Source organism: Phocoena phocoena, chromosome 5 (assembly GCF_963924675.1).
Source record: "Phocoena phocoena chromosome 5, mPhoPho1.1, whole genome shotgun sequence".
Lineage (NCBI taxonomy): Eukaryota > Metazoa > Chordata > Mammalia > Artiodactyla > Phocoenidae > Phocoena > Phocoena phocoena.
Window position 1 is genome coordinate 111,366,850 of NC_089223.1, and position 25,621 is coordinate 111,392,470.

Below are 25,621 nucleotides of genomic sequence, written 5' to 3' on the forward strand. Positions count from 1 at the left end.
GAGGTGTTTACCTTGTTTTTGAGTTGGCAAGGTCCTCACAGATATCTCCTTATAAAGATTATCTATCATCGCTCTTTGAAGCAGAGAGGATGTGTTCTTAGCCTGGAAGTCCTCTTTGCTTAATTCTTCTCATCCTTGTACGTATTGACTTTCCTCAAGCACTATGACATGGGGTCTTCCCCCAGTGTCCAGAGAAGGAGGGCATGGGCTGGGCAGATACCACAAAAGATGTCTATACACATCCTTAGGATAAATTCTTAGAAGTGGGATTTTTGTTTGAAAGGTATGACACATAGCTTTTGATATGTATTGTAAAATCACCCTTTAGAATGGTTAAATCAAGTTATGCTTCTACTAGCAGTATGAGAGAGCAGCCAGCCCTAGGCATTCTCAGGAGCTGTAATTGAAATCGGCATTTATTCAACATTACTTCTGATGAGGTCAAAATCATGCATCACCTTTCCCTTTCATCAGGGTCATACTTCAGGGAAAGCCACACTGAGATAATAGTTTGGCACTTCCTGGATGGGGATCACAGAGTTCTCTTCCTGTCACTTTGCATCTTTGGACTACCTTCACATTCTTACATAAACGCAACTGGGCATATGGGATGTATAATATTGTGTTTTATAATAAGAAATATGTATTTGATCTTTGTTTCTGGCATAGAACTCCTAAAACTCTTGGAATTTCCTAAATGATAAAAGTCATAAAAAGTGTTTTGATATTCACAACAAACCCCTTTTAACCACACCTGAATTTATGTTAATGAGGTGACTTTTGGAAAGCACCTAAGGATGGGAGCCCATTGTCAGGAGAACCAACCATGTGATCAGAGGGTTGGAATTTTCAGCCCCACCCCCTGACCTTAAAGGGGAGAAGGGCTGAAGGTTGAATCAACTGCCAACACCAATGATTTCATCAATCGTGCCTATGTAATGAAGATTCCATAAGAACACAATAGGACTGGGTTCAGAGAGATTCTGGGTTGGTAAGCATGTAGAGATTAGGGGAGAATGGCAAACCCACAGAGCCCCTTCCCACATACCTTGCCCTATACATCTCTTCTATCTGGCTCTCCCTGAGTTATGTCCTATTATAATAAACTGGTAATATAGTCGTAAAAGGTTTCTCTGAGTTCTGTGAGCCACTCTAGCCTATTAATAGAACTCAAGGAGTGTGTCATGGGAACTTCAGATCTATAGACGGTCGATCAGAAGCACAGGTGAAAACTTGAACTTGCGATTGGCATCTGAAGTGGAAGCAGCGGGCAGTCTCGTGAGACTGAGCCCTTAACCTGTGGGATTGGATGCTATCTCCAGGTAGGTGGTGTCAGAGTTGAATTAATTACTTGGTGGTGTTGGAAAAAACATATACCAAAGAATGCATAGTTATTATTACATAGAATCTGTGGACTAAGCATTAGTAGTTTAGTACAAATTTTACCAGAATATATGATGCTAGATCCAGGTCACATAACATTCTAAAGGCATATAGGCATATGCTTATAAATTTTTATTATTCATAATTTCTAGACTAAGCTTTCTAAAGGCTATGTTTACAACCATCCAAAGCAATTATGCTGGAATTTTAGGAGATTTTATTGAGTATAAGACACTGCCTCTGGCATTTCCTCCAACCTGGCTGGGTCTCCTCCTGGAGGGCATGGCCACATAACCCCACATTTGACCTTAAGGAGCTGGGAAGTTAGGCTCACTAAGCATACCCAGCTGATAACTCCTGTTTTGTTTTCGTTTGGTTTTGGTTTGTTGGTTTTTCTTTTTTTCTGAGCATGTGTTCTTTGCATTTTTCTCAATAAATCATAATTTTATACGACTTAGGGTCAAAGGGCTCCCTTCCACCGAGCCCCCATGGGACCACCATAGTGCTTTTACACACATTGTCTCACCAAATCCTCATAATAACACTTGAATAGATATTGTTATTCTTCCCATTTCACAAATGAGAAAGCTCAGGGTGCTCACCTTATAGAAACAACCAACATAAATTATGTAGTGGGAGTTTGTTGTTTCTGCCTCAGGCTCAGGTTCCCCGTTCGTGGTATTTGCATCCGGATTTTGTTTTGCAGCAAGTTCTTGTCAGTCCGTGGAATGCAAGTGTGTAGACTCCACATTACATTTGGGGGTGTCCACGTGACTCAGACAGGCCACTCCACTGTCTTCTGGATGCAGAGAATGGTTCAGGGTTGGACACCATTAGGAAGGAGTAACTTCTTCCTCACTCTTGATAGTTCCCTTGTGTCTTAAGGACATTCAAATATTGTAACCAGCCCTCTTTTCCCCCTTTCCTCACTCCACCCAAGGAGAGGTGAAGAGACTACCTGATTGTTACAGTTGGGAAGAGAACACTGGACATGTTCATCTCCACAACTCCAGGTATTCTCTTAAGAGCCAGGTCTGTGGAAACAAGGGGTCTGCTTTGCCTCCCAAGGGACAGGCTGAGCCCTTACAGGGGGAAGAAAGGCTGCAAGAAAGGCTTGGGCCAATTTACTATTGTCATGGCCTGGTGGCTAATCTGCAATAGTCTCGGGTTCAGTTGTTAAACCCATTTTGTTCTCACACTAAGATAAATTTTAAGGTTTTTGGAGAAGACCTATAGTTTAATAAATCAATAAGGTGCTGAGGGCTTCGCTGGTGGTGCAGTGATTAACAATCCGCCTGCCAATGCAGGGGACATGGGTTTGGTCCCTGGCCTGGAAGGATCCTACATGCTGCGGAGCAGCTGGGCCCGCACCGCAGCTGCTGAGCCTACACTCTAGAGCCCATGCTCTGACACAAGAGAAGCCACGACAATGAGAAGCCCACGCACCGCAATGAAGAGTAGCCCCCGCTTGGCTTGCCTCAGCTAGAGAAAGTCCATGCACAGCAACGAAGACCCAACACAGCCAAAAATTAAAACAAATAAATTAATTAATTTAAAGTAAAATATGCTGCTCACAAGCATATCTTCTTTTATCTCACTTTTTTTTTTTTTATCAGGAGGCCTGATTAAAAGCAAATCAGGGCTTCCCTGGTGGCGCAGTGGTTGAGAGTCTGCCTGACGATGCAGCGGACACAGGTTCATGCCCCGGTCCGGGAAGATCCCACATGCCGCGGAGCGGCTGGGCCTGTGAGCCATGGCCACTGAGCCTTCGGGTTTGGAGCCTATGCTCCGCAACGGGAGAGGCCACAACAGTGAGAGACCCGTGTACCACAAAAAAAAAAAAAAAAAAAGCAAATCAATATAGGGGGAAAAAAGGGAAGCACCTGTACCACCACCGTTAACTGCAACACTGATCACTGAAGCCAAACCCTCAGCCTTTCTGCCGATAAAGCTCTGAGTGCTCCTGACCTCCTGGCATATCTTGTCGACTAATGCAGTTCATGGATGGATTGCCACTTCAGCTGATGTCTTGAGTTTCTGCAGCTGATAGAGCAGTGGTTCTCAAACTTTAATGGATACAAGATACTCAGCTGTACTATTTGTTTTACTGGTTGCAGACTGTACCCCCAGAGATTCTGAGTCAATAAATCTGGGGTAGGAACCTTTCATTGATCACACACCCTAGATGATTCTGAGGCAGGAGGAGCTCCACGTACCTTGTTTTAAAAATAACAGGCTAGGGCTTCCCTGGTGGTGCAGTGGTTGAGACTCTGCCTGCTATTGCAGGGGACGCAGGTTTGAGCCCTGGTCTGGGAAGATGCCACATGCCATGAAACAACTAGGCCCGTGAGCCACAACTACTGAGCCTGCGCGTCTGGAGCCTGTGCTCCGCAGCAACAGAGGCTGCGACAGTGAGAGGCCCACGCACCGTGATGAAGAGTGGCCCCTGCTCGCCACAACTGGAGAAAGCCCTCGCACAGAAACGAAGACCCAACACAGCCAAAAATAAATAAATAAATTTATTATAAAAATAACTTGCTATCTTACTATGTTGTAAATATCTGGTTCAGGCTGTGAATCTGACAATGTGATATGGGCTCTAATTGGGGAATAGTGGCACAGATGAGAGACTAATTTTGCTCAGTGAAAAGGAAAGGCAAGAGGAGGGTAAGAGAGACTCCCAAATATTTGACCTCTAATTTAAAAGATGAGAAGAAATTTTACAGCTAGGAAGGGGCAAGAAGAGAAAGAATGAGGAGGGAGGAAAGTGCATACAGAAGAATGACAAGTACGATAGCAAAATACGAGACTATCCTGTGGGCTTGTGGTTCCCAAATACAACAGCTGCACCAGAAATCTCCTAAGATATTTATCAAAATGCACATTCCCAGAGCCTCCAACAGACTGACTCAATCGAATCTCTTAGGCAAAGACCTGGGTATCTGGACTTGTAACAAAGGTCACCAGACATTCCGATAAGCAGACAGTATGGGAACTATTGGTAGACCAAGAACTGGTCCAACCTGAAACTCTAGGTCCTTAAGAGAATACAGCATCTGAGAGTTAATGTCAGGAAATATCCAGCCAGGGGATAAAAATATAGCCAAGAAGAAATTCCAAAGCCAGTAATAGGTCAGTCAGAAATTTTCCACAGAGAAAGGGATAGATTACAAAAATGTGAGTTAGGTAAATGAGCTGAACTTCAAAAACCAGAAGATGTAGACAAAGAAGGCAGTTTCTAGAAATAAAGACAAAGTGAGACTGAAAATCACCCTGTGAGAGATCAGGCAGAGGTAGACTTCCTGAACTCTACAAGGTACTGTGCAAGGAGATGGCTTAACAGCAGCCTTAATGTAACTGACCACTTCCACCTGGAGTTGAAAAGACATCCAGTTCAATTAGCTGCTGAAAAGACAAATCTGAGGAAAAATCAGGATTTTCAGAGATTAGAGATTACGGAGTTCCGAGATTATGGTTCAGTAGATACCTGACTTTTAAAAGACAGAGTGAAGAGACACTCAATCATCAAGAGGAGAAAAGGGTAGTGTGAGCTGTCTCTCTTCATTTTATAAATTACCAGAGCCACAGGATTCAACTCCTAGTTCCCCTTAATCTATGCATATAGAACTGTTCTTTAAACTACCAGTAGGTGGCACTGTGGTTTTGGTTTAAAAAAAAGCGTATTACCAATGATAGTAAATTTAGTACCCTGTTTTAAAAAAAAGAACAAGACAAACTTGTGTTAAGGAAAGACTAAAACCAAATTAAAATACCAGATCAATATCTGAAGGCTTATGTATTGTCCTTACTCAGAATTCTACACACTACGCTAGTTTTAATTTATGACCAATAAATTGCATAATTTAGCCAGAAATGGAACAGATCATCAAATCGACAAACATAAAAATCTGAAGGATGTCAAATATGGTTGTAAGTTAAGAGATGTTTATTTGCAGTAAAGCAGCTAGCAAATTTCCATGTGTATTCTGATTTTTGTGAACCTTAGGTTCTATTGCCTTCATGGGCTCTTTCCTCCAGAAAACATATAAACTATAAAATATTTTATGATTGCTTTGATATAAAGACACATATACTCCAGGCTAGATTAATCATTAAATGTTTTCCTTTTTTTTTTTTTACTGAACTTAAAACAGTTAAAATATTTTTGTGGGCCCCTATACCCTGTGTCTACTATGTCCAATGAATAAGTCCACCCTGGCTCCTTTAAGTTATCCTAAGAAATGAAACCTAGAGAATAAAACTAGGAGAGAATGAGGGTGAGCATGAACATAGCCTAAGTTGTCCACAGCAAAAGTGAAATTTCTTTGAAGCTTTGTGCATTAGCTTAAAGTTATATTCAAATATTGCAAGAAGTATGCTTAAAGTTACTTCCCATCAGGGAAAACTAAGGAAAACAAAACTTCTTACCTGAGTCACTGGTCAGTGGATAAGATGCAATTGCAATGAGTTGATTCTTCTCTGAGAGTTGTTACTCAGGAATTCCCTGCTGAGGGAAGCAGAATTAAGTGTACACACAAGACACTGATCAAGGGCAGTTGCAACAGGAAAGTCGAACCAATTTATGAGAAAGAATATTTTCATTCTGAGAGTTCTAGGTTTCTATTTTGTCAAGGGGGGAAGAGTGAAAGCAGAAGGGAGCTGCTGTTATTTTTCTCAGGATCTAATTCTGAAAAAGAAAGTATATGAATTTGAGAGTCTACAGTTTTAAGTAAGGGTCCACACAGTATAATAATAGCAACTTTAAATAGAATCCAGGGAATTCCCTGGTGGTCCAGTGGTTAGGACTCGGTGCTCTTACTGCCGAGGGCCCAGGTTCAATCCCTGGTCAGAGAACTAAGATCCTACAAGCCGCACGCAGTGCAGAATGAATAAATAAATAAAATCCAAAATCCAAGAGTCAGAGACCCCGAGAATAGGAGGGGCTGATAACAGAGATTCTTGGGGAAGCAAAGAGAGCCATTCTAGGGCATTCTGAGAGACAACAAAATAAGGTGAAGCGGTGTTGGGTGTCTGGAGCCAGGGATCCCTATCAGGGATCAAGGGTCAGGAGTGTGGAGCAACTCTCCTAGGGCAGTGATAACTTTGAACACCATCCTTGAGGTGGAGATTACTTCAACTGAACCTAACTCTCATGATATTTTGCTAGACTTTGGGTACAAGTATTTGATGGATAATGTTTTAGTTTTTCATTTGTGCTTAATATTTTACATATTAAAATAATAATTCATCAAAAACTTTCCATATTGTCAAACAAAAAAGTCCTTCATTCAGTTTGGAATGACATGATTTGCTTCATTTGAACTCTAATTTTCTTTCAATGTTCACACTTCACAAAGATTATGGGGGAAACACTTATATAATTAATCCTCACCATGACCATTTTCAAATATTTAGAGCTACCAAAAAGGAAAAATCTTAAGAATGGAAATAGTGGATTTCTGGATTTCCTGTTGTAATAAGAAGTTAAAGTCAAATTGGGATGTACTCAAATTCCAAAACAAATACTCAATTATTTATACTCAACTTAAAGACTGTTGGCACTGAAGCACTTGTGTAGGCAAAGACTTCCCAGAACCTGCGGCATTAATGATTCAGAGAAAAAAAAAAAAAAACTTAAAGAATGATGGTCTTCTATTCAGGAGTAATTCTCAGGGGATTTGAGTCAATGCAAGGTCTCAAAGAGAAGATGGTGAAAGAGTAGCCCGCTGTACTCTCTATTTTTCTCAGAGCGTGTACCGTTCCCCCCCTCCCAAGCTTTACCCCATGAGAGGTGGAGAAGGAGGGAAATAATAGTCAGTCTACCAGTTCCTGCTCTTTCAGACACCTGAGGAACAAGGCGACCTAATGACTTTAGCAGCAGTCCTCCAGTTCCAATACACAAGTCTGAACGTTGGATCTGGGGAGATTGGAGTGGCTGCAGGGTTCTTAGGGAGTACTTTGCACATGAAGGACAAGCAGTATAGATTGTTTATGCCAAACATTCCTGACCTGTGGCAGTTTCACTCTCACCTGCATAAGTCTAATGTAGGTCACATAGCATTAAACATTCATCTACAATTCTAGCCATTAAGCTTGCACTACATCCATCACAGAGAGTGAATTCTCTGATGACCAGCCATTAAGCGAGGCAGTACAGGGTTTAGGATCAAACCACCTGGGTTCAGACCTTGTCTCTGTTACTTATTAGTTGTACAGCCTTAGGTAAGTGGCTTAGCTTCCTTAAGCCTCCAGTTTATATCTATAAAATGGAGATGACGATAATAATACCTACATCAGAAATATCTAATGAGGATTAAATGAAATAATCCATATCAAAGTTCTTAGCTCATAGCACCTGGCAAGAATAAGAGTTCAAAGTTGGATATTAGCCATACTGCTTGTTATTCCAGGAAACGGCACTTCAGGACACGTCTGTTATAGATGGCTGAGGCCATCTGGATATTACACAGAAAGAGCAGGGACAAAGGAGAGTTCCCCCATGCCCCTGCCAAAAGCAACTTGAAAGTTCAATGTTCAGTGGCAGTGAACAAGATGTAAAGATCAACAGCCGTTTCCTCTGGAACCTGGCCAGTAATCTGACGTCTGGAAATTGGCTCAATTAGTAGGTAGAAATAAACAAATTTTCTTCCCTGTGACCTTACAAACCAAACTTCATTCTAACCCTCGTTTCTTCCTAATCCCACTTCCCCAAAATTTATAAAATAATTTCCTCACATAAGCCCATGTGGTACTTTTTGGGTATATCCTAAATCGCAAGGTTATGAATCATTGTGTGAATGCTAAATATTTCTATTCCATTATAGGATTTAATAACAATGATAAAGAAATGCTCTATATTAAAAAGAAAATTAACCTCTTGATTTCAAATTCTGGCCTTTTTTTCCTGTCACAGACCACTTCTTATTCCACAGCATGTTACTATACTACTATTTATAAAGCATTCTTAGGCAATATTTATTCGATTCAAAATCATTATAAAGGCTAGAGTTGTTGCACCCTAATTTCAGTTCTACATGTTTTCCACCATACGCAATTTGTTTCAAACAAAATAGAAAGATCCCTACCCCCACAATCACTTTGCTTTTTCTTGTTTACAATAGGTCATTTCATAAGTGTCCTTTAAGGCCTCTCAGAGATGTAGAATCAAGGAGCATAAGAAATGAAGTCTGTTTCACAAGTGGTATCCAGCTCTATTCATTGAGGCTACTTGCAGAATTCTTTTTAAATCCCTTGCCTCAAGCCTGTGCTTCTATCCTTTAATTTATGCTACACACCACCTAAACTGAAGTTGCCCAGCCTGGTCACAGAAATACTGTGAAAGTTTTAGCATAATCAAGCAAACACTTTGATCTATTCCTATTTCAAAAAAAAAAAGTCATTGAATACTTTCTGTTTCCAGCGTTCTGCTAGGTGTTGCTTAGATAGTGATGAATAAAACAATTATAGTCTCACCTTCATGAGGCTTATCATTTAGTTGTGAAGTCAGACATGAGACAAATGAACACAAAAGTAAATATATAATTACAAATTATAGTGAGCCAGAAAGAAAGAAAGAAAGAAAAGACAGAGGGAACATATGTGATTATAACAAGGGGGCACCCAATTTACGCTGAAGGAGTCAGAGAAGATCTCTCTAAAAACAGAATATGTTATTTGAAAGCTAAAGGATTCACAGAGTTTAGCTAGGAGAAGATTTGGCGGGGGGGGGGGGGGTGTCTTCTAAGCAGAACACATGCAAAGGCCCTAGGACAACAAAGAACTTGCCACGTTAAGAAACTGAGGAAGTCTAACATGGTGGAGCTTAGTGAGCAATGGGAAAAATTCTATAATATGGACTTGACCTCATATACCTCTTCTGAAATCAATTTTTTTCTTTAATCCAGAATGTCTATTCAAAAAACCATATTGCTAGATAATTTACAGTGTGGTTCCAAATTTCAAATTCTCATCAAAATTATATTACAAATAAACCTGTACTCAAACCTGCCAACTTCCACACTTCCATTCACCACTCCCCTACGGTCTGTCCCTGTTAAATGATGCTTACATTTTTAAAATTATTTATCGAATGATCTAAAATTAGTGGAGTAGAAACATGAAACAATTTTTGTTTTACTCCTTTTCACCATGCACTATAAAATCTCTCTTTCCTATATTTTAACATCTTAAGCAGATTTCATAGGTTGGTGGTCACATCCAGCTGTTAATGTCTAACCTTACCTAATCCAAAATTTAAAGCGTCAATCTCAGTCCAATTCTGTGTTGGTTCCTTTCCCTCCTGGCACCTGCCATATTTGGCCGGAGTGATTAGGGAAGGAGAAGGATAATTCTGATCATTCCTTCATCCTATCCCACGCCTGGGTTCTTTCTTCCTCCAGTGTATTGGTGAGAGCTAGGGCTTCAAAGATTGCCACGGGCTAGATCCTGAAGAATCTTCTATGTCAAACTAAAGAACTTGGCCTTTATTTTTAAGGAGATACAGAAAACATTAAAGGAGAATTACACAAATAGATTTTCACTTTAGAATGACCCCTTCACCACACTGTAAAGAGTAGATTAGAGGAGACAAACAAGGATTTGGATTACAAAGAGAACACAGGCCTCTTGAAATCTCTGCCAAAGCTCCCTTCATATGTTTCTTCTCACAAACTTGTCTCAAAATGCCATGTGACCTCCACTGGCTTTGAAATTCTCCTGAAAAATCCTTCCTCTAAACTTGGGCAAGTCTGACCAACCATTTTTAGGACTTATTAAACCCCACTATGAGGAAAAGGGCATTCTGCTTTATTAATCTTAGCTGAAGGGTAGTAAGATATTCAAATAGAGCTCTTTTGTCTTGGAGTTTCACCAGTGGCCCTAAAGTCTAAGCACAATGTCCAAATTAAGAAGCAAGACCTCCGAAGCAATACGTCCTAAGGACTGTGAAACTGAGTCTACCAACATTGCTTAATCTCCCACCTCCACTTCTGTAAATATTGAAACTGAAAAAGCCTATAAAGGGAGGGCCTTTGGAAATTGTTCTGGGTGCTACGGAGGGGAGGAGATGGGGAAGGAGGGGAAAAAGTACTTTCCTTCACCTTAATCCAGGTGACAGGAGCTTCTCTGAACCTCTCAAAAAACTTGGCCTACAGCCTCTGAAGATTGGGAGACCAGAGACTGGACTCTGCCTCTGTTGCAGGAAGTCCAAAGATGCAAGGCTGTAAATATTATTAGTCTGTAAATAGCAGAGAGAGCTGCGTTAGCAATATTTACAGTTCCAATGACAGTAGGCAAAGGAGTTTGTCTCCTGGGACCCAGATGTGGATCCAGGGTCAGAAAGGCAGCCTGGTGTGTGAGAGGTGAGCCTGGAGAAGCCAAAGGCCCCCAGTAGGGAGACATATTGCTGGAAGCTTATGGCTAAAGGGGGACTCAAAAGGAGCCAGATATGGGAACATTACTTGTTTAAAGGGAACTGCAGTCACAGGTCCTTTAGCAGGAGGGTCCCAGGAAAAAAAGCACCCCAAGAGAATAAGAGTCAATAACTGTCTAGCTGTCATCTTTGACACATGTCTTATCTATGTCCCCTGTCCTTAACCCTGGGTATCCTTGTGACTCTCTTTTAACCAGCTGGATGTGGCAGAAATGACATTGCAGGACTTTTGAGGCTAGGTTAGAGAAGGCAATGCCGCTCCCACTTTATTGCCAGATACAACTATATCAGACAAGTAAAACTTTCTTACCTCTTATCTTTCTTCTCCAGAGAAATGGGAAATCATACCTAGGAGTGGAAGAGGAAGTAGAATTACAAAATTTTAAAGAGGTAGAGCATGCTTCCCCCATTCCTGGTCAGGCCTAAGCTGGGGGACAGGAGAACCCTAAATTAGATAAGAATCCTAAATTTTGATACTATACTTGACAACAATTTTTATTTGCTAAAATGAGACTTTCTTGTGATTGAAGGAACCAGAAAGCCCTTCTACCTACCAAATATTTCATCCAGGGCAGGAAAGAGTAAGTCCAAAAGCAGATTTGAAAGGAAAGAATAAAAATAATTCACACACTACTGAGTCCAGTTTATTTGATAAAATGTGTACACGATTTATGATATGTTTTGAAGCAGACGTAAAACAAGAGCTATGGAGTCAACAGAGAGCTGGAATTACATAGAAAGCAAAGGCCATAGAGTGACTATATCAAGGCCAGCTAAAATCCCTGGCCTGCTCAGGGTTAGGACTTTTTATGAAATAAATAAATTAGCTAGTGTAATTGTTTGGACAAGTCATAAAAACAGAAGAAAGCAAAACTGGGTTATACTTGCTCTTCTTTATTTTATACTTTTCTGTTAAAACTTTTTGTTTTTTGTTTTTTGTTTTTTTTGGAGGGGGGTAGGTAATTCCTGGAAGCCCAGTGGATGTTGAGTAATATGGGATTAATTTTAAAAGCATAAATTATTCTATGTTGTGGGAAGACACACATGACCAGTAGATGAAGTGGCATTTCTGCATGCAATCTGTTTTCTATTTCTTTCCAAAAGCAAGACAAAAAGCTTGTTTTTCCCTTATGCGGTCTTTTACAATATGTCCTATAATTTAAATTTCCTCTAAAGAGATATGTGTTCCTTTTTTCTTTTAATGATCAGAAATTTTCATGTCAAGAAAGATATAGTGCCTATATCCCCTCCTCAAAATCTGGGTGGGCATGTGACCCATTTTTAACCAATAGAATGTGGCAGAAGTGACATTGCATGACTCCCAAGACTAGGTCAGAAAAGGCAATACAGCCCCCACTTTGTTTGCTGAGATAATGACTTTGGGACCCCTGATGCTACAGAAAGGGGATTACCCTGCGACTGCCATACTTTGAGGAAGCCAAGGCAACAAGGAGAGTCCAAGTGGAGGTGGTCCACTTGACACCCCTGTTGATGTCACAATTGACAAATAATGTCAACCACCAGGGAACTGAGAGAAGACACCCAAGTGACTCCAGCCCCCACCCCTTGAGCCATCTCTAGCTACCAAGTCTTCTCAACCGAGGCCCCAAAGTATGAGCCTCTGCTTTCAAGCCATTGAACTATGCCTCATCCACATTTCTGAACCTCAGAATCTGTGAGCATAATAAAATGTTTATTTTAAGCTGCTAATTTGGGAGTAATATGTTACACAGCAGTAGTAAGTACAACAATAGAAATTTTGCAAAATATTGACTGACCTGGGCAATTTCTAGAATTCACAAGCTCCACCAGTTGCTTTATCCTATAGTTCCAACTTTCCCTTATACATCTGTCATGCATTGAGTTCTGTCCCCCAAAATTTCATATGAAGTCCCAGCCCCAGTACATCACCTTACAGAGGATGGTTCTTTACAAATTCTCAGACAGCTGTCTGTCTCCCCTGAGTATATTCTTCAACAAAAGAAGCTTCCCCAGGCTCATGCAGACATTCCTTATATGATATGATTCCTTGTCCCTTCACCACCATGATTATTCTCCTCTGAATTTACGTCCATTTATGCCAAAACAAGAAATAAATTTCCTATAATAAAAACTGTACAGTTGGGCTTCCCTGGTGGTGCAGTGGTTGAGAGTCCGCCTGCCGATGCAGGGGACACAGGTTCGTGCCCCGGTCCAGGAGGATCCCACATGTTGCGGAGCGGCTGGGCCCGTGAGCCATGGCCGCTGAGCCTGCGCGTCCAGAGCCTGTGCTCCGCAACGGGAGAGGCCACAGCAGTGAGAGGCCCGCGTACCGCAAAAAAAAAAACCCAAAAAACTGTACAGTAAAACCACAGACTACCTCACAAAGCAGTGAGTTTACTGTCATTGAAAGAAGAGCTTTGAAGACCCACAGGTGCTGTAGAGCAATTACTAAATCAGAGAACATATTAGACTCTGTCCTCAAGGATACCTTTTGATTTTATGATTTAATAACGTATTAGACACCTGAGATTCAGTTTATATTCTCTCGTGAACTGAGTAATAAATGAAGTACAAAAGGGGCACACAATTAAAAATTCTGATGATAGTATATTTTAGTAAGGCTTCACAAAAGAGGAAAACTGCAGAACTAGAAATGAGGACATTCTGAACGATAAGCAGCAAGCTAGTTATTTATCGTAGCATCTCATTTACCTTCCCTTTGGATAAGCTAGGTCTTTAATCCTACCACCAATGCTCATGAGAACATTTTTACAAAAGCAGGTTTATGGAATTAGATCTAATTGCTTGGTTCTTTTTATTGATGTTGAAATCAGAAAGCTCAGAGGAAGATTTCTTTCACATGGTTAGCCCCGTGGCATTTTCATACAAACCTATCTATAGATCAATCTCTAAAATATGGTACCTTTTAGTAAAACATATTTGAATAAAGCCTTTACCTTTGAGCAAAAAATGAAAAGGCTGAAAGGAAGTTATTGTGTGCCTGACCCAATGCACAACTAGGCTGTGAATGGTTCTAAGCCGTCCAGCTTCCTGCATTCCTTAACAATGCTGCTGAGCAAGAGAACTTGTCTACAGATAGAGAATTCCTAAGATTCTGTGTGCCTACGTTCAAACTCCTATTCTGCTCATAAAGCTAAATGAGCTTCAACTGTGACACTTGCTATAAAATAGCAAATACAGAATATCATACCCTCAGGATACCAATATTTCTGTCATGATCCCATCTTTGCTCTGGAGATAGGGGCTTTTTCCAATTCACAAGCTCTTCACTCCTTGAAAATACTCCAGAAAAGAGCAGGGTAGGGGTCAGGGCAAAGAGTTGCCTAAGGAGAGTGAAGGGGCCTTGTACTTTTGTATGATTTCTCAAAAAAGTGGCTTCATTCCTTAGCCCAAAATAAATTTAAATTTAACGTCAAAGATTTAAACAAAACAAAACAGAAACCACAAAATATCCAGGAGGGGCTTCCCTGGTGGCGCAGTGGTTGAGAGTCTGCCTGCCGATGCAGGGGACGCGGGTTCATGCCCCGGTCCGGGAAGATCCCACATGCCGCGGAGCGGCTGGGCCCGTGAGCCATGGCCGCTGGGCCTGCGCGTCCGGAGCCTGTGCTCCGCGGCGGGAGAGGCCACAGCATTGAGAGGCCCGCGTAACGCAAAAAAAAAAAAAAAAATATCCAGGAAAAAAAAATGAGGGATTCTTTTTTAATCTTGAAATATGACCCTTATAAACATGACCCCAAACACAAAATCCATAAAAGTAAACTGTTTAACATCATAAATTTCTAAACTCTCTGAATGACAATAAATAATCAAACAAAACAAAACCACTGGCAACAGTTTCTATATGAATAGAAACTAATATAAACAAACAAAAAATGCTTAATTTCCTTCATAATTTTTTAAATGGAACTCAAAGTGAGGAAATTGCATATTTTACCTATCAGATTAGTATTCATTTAAAAATTAAAAGCCAGTGTTGTCATGAGTGGAAACAAATAGGCCTTTTCATACACTGTTAATGAAGCAGTAAATTGTTGCAAAAATTTCGAAGGGCAATTTGGCAATATCTATCTCTGATGCTTTTCATCAGTTTTGGAAAATATTGGCCATTATCTATTTGAATATTGCTTCTGTCCCATTATCAATCTTCTTTTAATACTCCTATTATGTATATGCTACCTAAAATAATCTTGAAGAACAGAGCTGAACGACTTACACAACCACAGATCAAAAACTATTATAAAATTATAGTAATTAAGACTGTGATAATAATGCAAGTATAGACAAACCAACTATGGTAGGCAGAATTCTAAAGATACCAACTTCCACTTCAAGATCACTATTCACTGTTATTTAACCAAACCTAATCAAAATACTGCTGTGAAGGAACTTTGCAATATTATTATGGTTACTAACCACCTGACTTTAAAATGGAGAGATTATCCTGGATTCTCCAGGTGGGCCCAATATAATCACATGAACCCACAAAAGCAAAAGAGGAAGGCAGAAGAGCGAGTCAGAGTTACAGCAGAAGGGGTAGTAAGAGAGATTCTAAGTGTGAGAGGAACTTGACTTGCTGTTTCTGGAGGGCCACACAGAAAGCATGAAAAGGAATGCACAGCCTTGAGAAGCAAAAACTAAACCCCAGCTGACAGCCAACAAGGAATTGGGGAACTCAGTCCTACAACCACAAGGAATTTAATTCCACCAACAACCTGAATGACCTAAGAAGCAGATTCACCTCCAGAGCTTCCAGATAAGAGGCCAGCCCTGCCAACACCTTGATTTCAGCCTTGTTAGACTTTAAACAGAGGACCCAGAAGAGCCACACTGTCCCTAGGCTTCTGACTCACAGAGCTGTGAAACTTAAAATAGGTGCTGTTTTGAGCCACTAAATTCATGGTAATTTTCAATGACAATGTAATATATTCTCAACATGGAATACTATATAAAAAATGAAAATGAATGATCTACTACTATATCTAATGATACAGATGAATCTCAAGAGCAATGAGTGAAAGAAGCCAAATACAAAAACAGCGTATAATGTATGATTCTCTTAAGAAAAATATAAAAGCTGATAAAACTAATGTATGATGTTTAGAAGGACAATAGTCACCTGTGGGAAGATGGTGAGGGTTTGGTTAGTGACTTTGGAACACAAGGAGAGCTTCTGCAATAGCAGTAATATTCTGTGTCTTGATCTGTGTTTCATGACACGGAAGTGTTCAGTATGTGAAAATTCATCGAGTTTTACAATTACAATATCACTTTTCTGTATGTTTATCATACATCCATAAAATATTTAAACAATAGTGGAAGCTAATGTTTGCAGTCCAATTGGACATTCTCAGTAACTTTACATCATAAAAATATTTTATATATGCAAAAAAGTGGTAGAGTCATGAGTAATTTACATTTTTTTAATTAAAATTGTTTAAAATTAAAATATACAAAAATAGGCACTGTACTTTTTCTTAACAGTCTTTTTACATCACATTTGTTTTTGTACTCTTATCTCATTTCTTTTATAAACTGTAGTGTACTAACTAAAACATTAGTCACACCTTTAGAGCACTCAAGCTAGGTTCATCATCATGGTTTTCTAAGGATATGAGAAAACTGGAGATGATTTAAGTAATGAATCATAATTTATTCTTGAAAACCTGCCAAATGTTTTAGATCTTGGTTCCTGTCTTCCCTTTCAGGTTGTAGTCCCTAATATCTACAAATAATCTACAACTGCTTTTTATTTGCTTTAGTTCTAGCTTTTTATATTCCTTTCCCACACTCCATCTGATTGACTATATTTGTTACATCTTCAATCTCCCTGATACAATTCACACCACTGGGCTGGACTGTTTTCTGCATCAGTGCCTCTGGATGCCTTCTATCTGATTGCAGGCCAGACTTTCCACAACATACCCTGAAGGATCGTCATCAACTCAATATTTTCCTCATCCCCATATGCAAGTCCTGGCCCTTCTCTATCTCCTAGGTTCTGCCCTTTCATAAGATAAGATTCATCTGAAAGAAGACTTTTGATAAATGAGCACACTATAAAATGAGAACCCAGATCAAGACACAGAATATTACCAGCATGTCTGATAGGACAGTTCACTAAAAGTTTGGATGAGAATCTATTAAAATCATTTATTCATTTAATCAGTATTTATAGTACATCTACAGTTCCAGTCAGGCTTCCAGGTGCTGGTACTACCCTAGAAAATCATAAGGCCCAATTTTTGGTCCTAGCTCTGCCACTTTCTAGCTATCTGATCTTAAATGCATTATTTAACGTTTCTGAGCCTTAATTTCTTTACATCTAAAAATGTGTTAAAACATTTCTAAGATTCCATAACTATCTAAGGAAAATCAGATAAGGCTTACTTAGAAAATATGGGTTGGTTTGGGGGTGGGGAGAGGCGTGGGGCAAAGACTTCCAGTTAAGCAGAGTTAATTGACCAGGTTTTTTTTAAAATTTTATTCTCTTTTCATAACCCCCACAAAAAAAAAGAAGAAGAATTAAAAGGAGATAAACTATGAGAAAAAAAAAGAATGGACGACAGCAGACAGAAAATATTTTAACAAATTTAGTGGAAAAGAAGATGGAGAAGGGATAAGTAACTTAGCAGTGTGACCTAAGTGTCTGCAGAGAGGTATACCAGTAAACCAGTCAGTTTGTAGGCTAGAGGCTCAGGGCTAAGACAGTCCAATTCACATGGAAAAGGGTGGGGGTGGGGGAGTGGGAGTGGGGGGAGGGGGGTGTCAAGCTGAAGCCAGAGCCCAGCTGAAGGTCTGTATGTTTGTACATTAAGCAGTTGGCAGTCTAGATCTCCTTCCCACCTCACCCATCAAGGACTAGAAATGGACTCAGAGAAGCACTGGACTCTCATGAAACCAGAGAACAGTGTGGCGGGTGGAAGGCTGAAAACAGAGGAGAGGATTAAGAGAAAATCTGAATACCAGAAGCGGAGACTTTTTTCTATCCTACTCTCTACACTACTTTTTTCCACCCTATTTTCAACAGCAGCTGGACATGCAAGCCAACTCCCTCACATTTACCCCTCCTCCCCAGTTCATGCTGCATTTAAATATATTCAAAACGTTGTTGCCGTGCATGTGACAGAGATGTAATATTTGGAAAAATTAGCAAGGAAATCTGACAAATGAAAAGATGAGAGAATTATTAACTGCAGGGAAAAGTATTATATGAGAAAGAGGAGTGATGTCATATACAATGTGGCTTACATTTGCACAGTCATAATAATGTAAACACTGAGTTGATTTAACCCAAATTTATTGTGTTACTACATCGAGCAATGTAGTAGAAGGGAAGGAGAGTGGTGGGACTTGGGAGTGTGCTAGGTATGATCGTTTGATCTTCAACATACATTCTCACCCTTTCAATGTACCCCTTAATCACAGAGGCTAGGAAGATAAAAATGACTACATTTCCCAATTGGTCTTGACGCTACAATTCTGCATATAATTTAAGCTCTGTCATAAGATGCACTTGCTTGAGATTTGGAAGGCAGAAGTGAGGCAAAGCCCATTTCCTTGTAGCTGTGGTTACTGGTAAACAAGGTTGGACAGATAAGAATGTTTGCAGTGGGCAGACTTCACATTCCAATGTCTATTCAGGACTTAATGGGTGTGCCATGCACTCTGCAAGGTACACCATTGAACCCAACAGTCCTGTGTGGTCTTTGCCTCCACTCAGTTGTTGCCTGCCCACCCCCATAACAATTTGGTAATCACCTAATTCCCTGCTCTGAATCCCTAGCCCAAACCAAACACTGAGAAAACTTAAGTCCTAAATGACAAATTGAGAAATAGCAGTATGAGCACATTATTGAGAAATCTAGAATTTCTTTTTTTTAATTGATTTACTTATTTGTTTTTGCCTGCGTTGGGTCTTTGTTGCTATGCGTGGGCTTTCTCTAGTTGCAGCGAATGGGGGCAACTCTTCATTGGGGTGTGTGGGCTTCTCATTGACGTGACTTCTCTTGTGGAGCACAGTCTCTAGGTGCCCGGGCTTCAGTAGTTGTGGTTCATGGGCTCTAGAGCACAGGCTCAGTAGTTGTGGCGCACGGGCTTAGTTGTTCTGAGGCATGTGGGATCTTCCCTTACCAGGGTTCGAACCCATGTCCCCTGCGTTGGCAGGCAGATTCTTAACCACTGCACCACCACGGAAGTCCTGAGAAATCTAGAATTTCTTACCAGGGAAATCAGTTAGCAGAGTGAGAGTGAGTAGAGTAGCATTGGAGAGCAGACCTGGGGATACACAGAAGTGAATATAATTTATAGATTATACTGCAGGTATCCTAAAAGCATAAACTATGTCTGGCTTCATTCCCCTAATATTGTTGCAAGGTTAAAGGTAATACTGAAACAGGAGGGAAGGAGGCAGGGCACAGCCTTTGAAAGAATGACATAGCCCGAGGACATGACATAAACTGATTAGAGCCAAATGGATCCATGATGGCAGACGAGTCAACTTCCATTAGACCTTGAGCCTCAGTATACATTCACTGTGACACATCATCAACTAAATGACACACCCACAGGCGCCATGACAGTTCCAAGGTCAACCATAAGGATCAAAAAGTGGGCAGTGGCCCAATTCCTGGAAATCCCCACCCCTTCCTGAAATAGTTGGAATACTCCTCCCACTCATTAGCCTATGAAATTACCCACCCCTATAAAAACTGACAACCCCATATCCTGGTGCCTTTCTCACCTTCTGAGATGGCCCACTCTCTGTCAGTGCAGTGTGCTTCTCTCTAAATAAATCCACTTCTTACCTACCACTTTATCTCTCACTGAATTCTTTCTGTGATGTGACATCAAGAACCTGAGCTTCATTAAACCCTGAAACCAGGTGTGTGATCTCACTTGGAAGACTGTGGGTTTTGGCCGGGTTCCAGTCCCAGTACATGGGTTCAAGTCCCAATCTGAGGGTGCATGGTTTCAATATTACTATAGGGCAGTTTTAAACACCTACACAGATGCCAATTCTCTTCTCCAAAAATTTTTCTTGTGTCAGGTTTATAGTATTCATACAGCCAAAGGAGGAGGTACATCCAAGTATTTCACAATATATACGTCTCACCATACATCTCTTCATTGTCCTCTGAAAACAAAAGAAATAGTATGTGTTAATACAAACAAAATGTTTTGATGCTTTCTTTTTACCCCATTAACAAGGAGTTTTACTCTCTCCCAAATCTCTAAGAATTTTCAGGAAGCTTAAGGTCCTATGATCATTTCTGGTTCTGCATCTACTGAATTACCACTTTGCATTTGCTAATTCTTCAGCCCAAATGGGTTCACACAAGGAACTCACCTTCTGTTTTTGCTTTCTCTGTCTCATCCCTTCAACCACCCAAAACAAACATTTATGTACACACTTTCACACATGCTTTTGAGAAGAGCTGACTTTGTCAAGTTCTGGGGAATATAGAGGGAATTTACCCTGGAGAAATATAAACATCTGAAAAATAAAGTTTTAAATTCTTGTTCCTAAAAAGCCCTGTGATCATTTCTACAACTGCCTCCTGCTTTTAGCTCTTCTCTTCCTGGTACCAACCCACATAGGAAAAAAAAAATTCATATTTTCTTATGTGGAAAAACTGAAGTCACTCCAATTCTCTATTTCAAACTCATCTCAGGGCCTCCCATTACACAGCCCAGGAGTCAGTAGAAACTTAGAAATTACCGCTGTCCGTTCAGCCACAGCACATTTTCAGAACAGAGCCAAAGCTTTTCCCTATTTTTGTCCCAAGGTAAGGTGTAGAAGGTTTTTAATTCAAATGGTGCAAAGGATGACTTTCTGATTATCAGGACAGTAAAATAACAAGAGGAATGCCAAAAGGAAATCATAATGTACCATACTTGAAAATACTATAAAAAAGATAAATAGTAATCTCTCCCGGATGGTTTATGTCAGGTTTTGACGGTCTTTTTGCCATTGGGTGGTAAATCTTCATTCACTGCCTCCTTCAGGAGCCCACAGAATAAGATTAGGTAAAGAAAGCCCAAGTTATCCTTGAAAATAAATCCCTTCCTCTGTGTCTGTGTGTGAGTGTTTTTATTTAATCATGTCTTCATATCGTTAACATTTTTTCTGCATGGCAAACATGTCATAGGCACTATCTCTCAGTTTTCTTATTTTGATTTCTGCATAAGTAGTCATTGGATTATAACATAACTCAAAAGTATTTTCATTCAGGAAGCCAGTTTCTGAAACTGCAAAGTGGTAAATATTTTATTCTTTAGACAAGTACACTTATTGAATGTTTCTAGACCCACTTTCCTCATTAAAGATTGAAAGAATCTGAAGACTGAAAGGTTAAATACCTTGAATACTTATTTATTACTTTCATTTATTAATGAGAAATATATAAGTGAACTTGTGATTTTCAGGCTTTTAAAACACCTTGAGTCATAATTAACATATTCTAAAATTTGCCCATTGTAAGTATACAATGATTATTAGTAAATTTATAGACCTGTACAATCACCATCAAAATCTAATTTAAAAACATTTCCATCACCCCCCAAAATTCCCTGGTGCCTCTTTGCAGTCACTCCCATTCCTACTCTCAGGCCCAGGCAATAACTGATTTATTTTTTGTCTCTGTAGATTTATCATTTCTTAAGATTTCTTATAAATAAAAGGATGCAATATGTAGTCTTCTGTGTTTGGCTTCTTTCACTTAACATAGTGTTTTAAGGTTCACCCATATTGTGGCATGTATCAGTAACTATTCCCATTTATTACTGAATGTACAGGTAGATATACCACATTTTGTTTATCCATTCATCACTTAATGGACTTCTGGGTTGTTTCCACTTTTTTGGCTAATATAAATAACGCTGCCATGAACAGTCATGTGCAAATTTTTGTGTGAACACATTTCCAGTTCTCTAACAGCTGGGTCATATGGTAATTCTATGTTTAACTTTTTGAAGAACCACCAAACTGTTTCCAAAGTAGCTGCACTATTTTTGCATTCCTACCAGCAACACATAAGAATTCCAATTTTTACACATCCTCACAAAAACTTGATATTGTTAATCTTTTCTATTATAGCTATTTTAGTGGGTAAGTAGTAATATCTCATTGCGGTCTTATGTTGCGTCTTCCTAATGACTTAATAAAGTTGAGCATCTCTTCATGAGCTTATTAGACATTTATATATCTTCTTTGTAAAATGTCTAGTCATATCTTTTCCCCATTTTTAAGTAGGGTGGTTTGTCTTCTGGTTACTGAGTAGTTGTGTTCTTTATATAGTCCAGATGCAAATACTTTACCAGATGTATTATTTGCAAATACGTTCCCCCAATCTGTGGCTTGTCTTTTTAAGACTTTCAGGTTTTGAAATAGGGGGGAAAATGTGATGGACTCAATATTATATAAGAAAGATACTTAATCTCCTAATAATTTTATTCTTTTAAATCCTCAAATGCAAATTTTAGAGCTTCTGGGTAATAATGCAGACCAAATTTTCTAACTGGAATTAAAGTCTACCCCCTAGAGGATGAACTGTAACACAAAAAAAACCTTTTATAATATGTTTTGATATAAGACTAGTAGCATACTAGCCTCAACTGGCTAACTGTCTTGTGGAGGGTAGGGGCAGGGGGGATTGCGGGGGGGACAGGGGGGGCGGGGACGGGGCGGGGGGGGGGGGGGGGCTGGGTGGGCAGAAGGAGATCCTAAGTTGTATCATTGCCTATTTCCATGGTGTAAATACTTCCCCTTGGACCTTTCAAGGTACTAATGGTTTAACAACCAGCTCACAAATTCCTGAATATTCAGCTATTGACTCTAGAGAGCCAGAAAGAGCTAGCCCTAGCACACTACTGAAAACCCATGATTAGACTGACAATAAGAAGTCTTGAAGAGAAATCCCTTTAAAATTTGAAACAAACAAACAACAACAAAAAAAAAAACTACTGCTCTGAAGGAATTTACAGATTACCAATAAAGAAGTCACTGATCCTTTACATAAGAATGAAAGGAAGGTGAGTTTTAAAAAATCTAGGTCTACAGATTATAAAAATATATTTTATGGCTTCCCTGGTGGCGCAGTGGTTGGAAATCTGCCTGCCGATGCAGGAGACACGGGTTCATGCCCCGGTCCGGGAGGATCCCACATGCCGCAGAGCAGCTGGGCCCATGAGCCATGGCCGCTGAGCCTGCAAAAGTTCTACAAAGGATGAAAATGAATATAGAAATATTCTCTAAAGCAGAAAATGGAGAACATTTTATAACAATGGTATCACTCCATTAATCAGGCAAACTGACTGGAGCAAACTATGGTAGCTATGGGGAATTCATTCCATATGGTTTGGGTAGTGCTGACCTTTCCCATCTTTCTACAGCTGCAAACACACAACCCTGGCCCTCCAATCAGAATATTTCACCCCCTTATCCTCTGAGATTAGTTCAGAAAAGGCAAATGAACCAATCCAGAGACCTACCTAGAACTTTCACTGGAAGGAGGTGAACAGGTATGCCCTGCTTTTGGAAGGTTTGCTTTATGCCACTTCACTTCTACTAAAGACCTACATTAGTACCTGTTTTTACTAACCAAAAGAAATCCAAAGAGGACTTCTGCTTTTACGAAAAAAGGCAAAAAGTGAAAATAGCATTCAGGGTTTGTTTTGCAGCGAGCTGTTACAAAGGAAGTTGTGCACTCTGAGCAGTGACAGTGGCACTGCCAAGCTCCCTCCCTAGGAACTACATTCAGTATCTCATCTAGCCGCCAAAGCTTTGAACTGTGTATGTGAGCATCTGTGCCTTATGGAGATTTATTTTGTGCATTCACTAGCAAGAGGTGTCCTAAAATAATTGCTTCTTTGCTTTACACCACATCAGCTCACGAAACGTTTCATAGGAATGCTCTACTATTGGATAGCAAGGGAAACCTGTATTCTGTTAGCTGAGGTCACTAGGCAGGAGGACAATGAAGCCTGGAGTTGTAGTTTCTCAAATGGTGAACCATTTTTCTCCCACTATTTAGTCATCAGATTTGAAAGGGAATTTTTTAAAAATCAGTTATCCCATCCCTCTTTCTACAGTGCAAAACGTTCCCCCTAGCTACTGGTCTAGAAGTGATCCAGTCAGGGCAAAGGCCAGAACTTTCAGTCAGTGGTTAAGGAAGTTAAATGCTCTCTTTTCCAGAAAGTGACCCAGTGGCCTCTAGCAGTCATGAGAAAAGTCAAGCTGAGGATAAACCAAACACAGGGAGGATGGCAAAGCCTAGAGAATTTCAGAGAAAGATCCAGAATCCTGATGAAGCCTTTCTTGAAGAAGTTGTGTGGACAAATCTTTTTTGTTTTAGTTTTTGCTTTTCAGCCAGTTTATATTCAATTTTCTATTACTTGCAACAAAAGCAACTTATCTGGTTGAACATCTTTCTGTCCTGGTTTGTTTTGTTTTTTAACTTTTCTGTATTATTTGACTCTGCCAGTCACTTTTTGGAATTTTGTCCTCCTGGGGCTTCAATCTTTCACTCGTCTTCTGCTCTTTAAAGGCAATCAGCACATCCCTGGAAACAAGCATGGAAAGACATGTACAGCACAGCACATTGTTGTTGATCCAGGTTCATCTCTCTTTTTTCACCATCAACCTCATTTCACACAGGTCTATGTGACCCAGTTTTGGACTGTATCCTCATTCTAACATTTACTGACCTAAAACAAATAGAGTGCCAGTTATTTCTCCAGCAAAAATGAGTTTATTCAGGGTCAACAAAGAATTGCATGAGCAACCACGGTGAGCTACATTTGAGTACCCTACCCCCACTCCTCAGCAAAAAGGAAAGGAAAACTATTTTAGAGAGGGGGAAGGGAAGTTGGGAGGTCGATAGTACACAAAGAGTCTATTGGAGGAATTGACAGTTCAAAGTATAGTGGCTTTTCATTAGCTAACTCGTGACAATCTCTCATTCGTTGAGCTCTCGCCAGGCAAGAAGAGGAAGTCTTTCTTCTTCCTATTGGTCTCCACTATCACCCTAGGGTTTGAGCGCTCCCCCTTCTGGACTCCCAACACTATTTTAACTGAAGTTTCAGTTGATTAATTTTTACTTGCCCCCCTTTTGATCAAGATTTCTCTCTCTCTCTCTCTCTCTCTCTTTCTCTCTGAAAGCATTGCTCATTGAGAGTTAGGTTTTCCAGTTTTTAGCAGTTTTTTGTCCCTTGATGCCAAGAAGGACCTTTTCTGGGTATAGTGTCCCATGTCAGAGGAAAAGTGAATAGACTGGAAATTTCTTGAGGTTACATGTGAGTAACAATGAGGGATAGGAGGGAGAATTTTCAGGTACTTTTTATCTAAAGTTTATATGGGATCAAGATCATAGACATTGAAGATCATCTGAAACATTATGTCATCATCAATGGTTTGGCAGACAAACTTCCAACAGGCCTGGTCTGGATAGCTTGGAAAAGCTGTATCATCAGATGCCATCTGCTTTAATTCCAGAAAATCTTTACTTTCAGGTCACCAGATGATATGCAGGTCCAGTCATCGTTCAGCATTTTCTTTAGGTATGTCACATGAATCCAAGAATCTGTTCCCTGGAGTTTGACAGCACAAGGATTGGTTTAGCAGTATCTGATAGGGGTCTTTCCAGTGAGACTGAAGAGTCCTTCTGAAGGTATCCTTTCCAATAGGCAAAATCTCCAGGTTGCAAAGTGTGATGCTTAAGGTCTTCGTCTCCTGAGATCACACCATGATAAGATTGCTCTACCAAAACATGGTTATTTTTAATAGAAGCAATTAGGCCTTTGCATTAT

At 40.0% G+C, this 25,621-nt stretch overlaps 1 non-coding gene across 1 annotated transcript; it reads left to right on the plus strand.

Annotated features, from left to right (window-relative positions):
• Window positions 1-6,164: 6,164 nt before the first annotated feature.
• TRNAK-CUU (transfer RNA lysine (anticodon CUU)) lies at window positions 6,165-6,237 on the plus strand. The gene has a single exon. It is a non-coding gene; the product is annotated as a tRNA-Lys (tRNA).
• Window positions 6,238-25,621: the final 19,384 nt, after the last annotated feature.